Source organism: Mastomys coucha, unplaced genomic scaffold (genome assembly GCF_008632895.1).
Source record: "Mastomys coucha isolate ucsf_1 unplaced genomic scaffold, UCSF_Mcou_1 pScaffold20, whole genome shotgun sequence".
Classification (NCBI taxonomy): Eukaryota; Metazoa; Chordata; class Mammalia; order Rodentia; family Muridae; genus Mastomys; species Mastomys coucha.
The window spans coordinates 66946416-66949096 of NW_022196903.1; positions in this window are offsets into that span (position 1 = coordinate 66946416).

A 2681-nucleotide genomic window follows, 5' to 3' on the forward strand; every position below is an offset into this window, starting at 1 on the left:
GGAGGAGGAGGAGGAGGAGGAGGAGGAGGAGAGAGAAGCCCTAAGCCTCAGTAGGCTGAGGTGTCACATTCCACACTCAGCACTCACAGGAATTTCAACTTTGCCCCATTTGGCAGCTTATCTGGACATCATCTGGCCTTGAGGCTCTCAGCTTGGATTTTCCGGGACTCCCTGGCTTGCTGCTTATTCACAGTTTGTTCAAAACAGCTTGCCACCGTGTATAATGTGCTGACATTTTTTTAAAAAGAGGGTAGGAATAGCTTAATTTGTTGTGTTTCTATTTCTAAAATTTAAAAATACTGGTTTTCCTTCATTTTAAACAATATTTATTTCCAAATATACGATCTTGTCTTTGCAGATAATACACTAATGCAGAAGTTAGAGGCAGTGATTTTGAAAGTTCAAGGTCATTGTTGATCTTATTCCATTAGCCTGGGGTACTTGTGACCCTGTCTCAAACTAAATCAATAAGATAAAATATACAATAGAGTTCAAGACTTAGAACGCTGGTGGTAGTGGCACATGCATGCCTTTAAACCCAGAACTTGGGAGGCAGAGGCTAGTGAATCTGTGAGTTCGAGGCCAACTGGTCTACAGAGCAAGTTTTAGGACAGCCAGGGCTACATAGAGAAACCCTATCTCAACAAAGCAAAACAAACAATAGCAAATAAAACAAAAAACAAACAAAAAGACTTAGAATGTAGGAAATAATGTAAAATATCTCACTAATTTTTGTATTGATTACATGAAATGACAATATTTTAGGTGAATTGGGTTAAATATAATTAAAATAAAAAACATAGTGTGTCCACACCAGTGGGTTTGTCTGTTTATTTCTTTTGTGTGACTGTGTGTGATGCCATGGCACCCATGTGGAAGTCAGTGGACAGCACTGGAGAGCTGGTTTTCTCTTCCTTCTGTGTGGGTCCTGGGGATCACACTCAGGTTTCCAGGCTTGGCAGCAAATACCTCTACTTTCTGAGAGGTGTTGCCAGCCACACTGATGATTCTAAAAATCGTGTTGTCCATTCATGTTATTTGAGTGCAGTGAAAAGCAGAACATATTGTTATTATTTTGAAGAAAATTCAGTATTCTTTTTAATTTCTAATTTTCTTTTATGTGTAAGAGTGTTTTGCTTTCATGCATGCCTGCCACCCTTGAAGGTCAGAAGAGGATGTTCAGATCCTCTGGAACTGGAGTTACAATGGTGATGAGCTGCCTTGTGGAAGCTGGGAATCGAACCTGGATCCCCTGGAAGAGCAGCCAATGCTCTTAACTATAGAGCCATCTCTCTAGCACCTGTATTCATAATTTTATAATGTGACAAAATTAATTTTTTGGTAGTGTATTGTCTTATTTAGGATTCCATTGCTATGAAGAGACACCATGACCAAGACAATTCTTATAGAGGCAAACATTTAATTGGGGCTGGCTTCCAGGTTCAGAGGTTTAGTCCATTATCAATTACAGCAGGAAGCATGGCAGCCTGCAGGCAGACATGGTGCTGGAGAAGGAGCTGAGAGTCTGCATGTGGCCGGGCAGTGGTGGCTCACGCCTTTAATCCCAGCACTTGGGAGGCAGAGGCAGAGAGTTCTGGATCTTGATTCAAAGGCAGCCAGGAGAAGAGCGTCTTTCAGGCAGCTAGAAGGAGGATCTCAAAGCCTACCCTCACGGTGACACACTTCCTGCAACTAGGCCATGCCTACCCCAACAAGACCACACATCCTAATAGTGCCACTTCCTGGGCCAAGCATATTCATACCACCACCACATGCATCAAGCTTGTGCGCACACACACACACAGAGAAATATGACTTTATTTATAAGCACTGACTACATATAAACTCAGAAAGTATATGGCATGAATGTTCATGACATATATCTGTGTGATAGCCTTTGGCCTTTTGTATTTTAAAATAAAGACCTTATGCTAGTCTAAATATCAGAAAAGTGAGTGGTGTAAAATTGGCACAAGAAAGTACAAACTTTGGCAGAAATCAGAGTGGAACAGATCAGGAACGGGGTAATTTAACCTTCAGTGAAAAGAAGTGGTATCTGGCCCAAGCGGTGGTCCAGCAGCTAAGCAGGCTCGCGGCCACAGCTAACAGCATAAGTTCATTTCCCCAAACCCACACAGTGGAAGAGGAGAGCCGAGTTCTGCAAGTGTCTTCTGACCTCTGTCACCACACGCACAAAATAAAACCCTTTAAAAAGAAACTGTGTCACAAAGGAGCTAAAACCATCCAGTGGAAAAAAGCATTTTCAACAGATGGTGCTGGCTCAACTGGTGGTTAGCATGTAGAAGAATGCAAATGGATCCATTCCTATCTCCTTGTACAAAGCTCAAGTCCAAGTGGATCAGGGATCCACATAAAACCAGATACACTGAAACTAATAGAAAAGAAAGTGGGGAAGTGCCTCGAGCACATGGGCACTGGGAAAAATTTCCTGAAGAGAACGCCAATAGCTTATGCTCTAAGATCAAGAATTGACAAATGGGACCTTGTAAAGTTGCAAAGCTTCTGTAAGGCAAAAGACACTGTCAATAGGACAAAATGACAACCAAAAAATTGGGAGAAGATCTTTACCAATCCAATATCTAGTAGAGGGCCAATATCCAAGGTATACAAAGAACTCAAGAAGTTAGACTCCAGAGAACTAAATAACCCTATTAAAAATG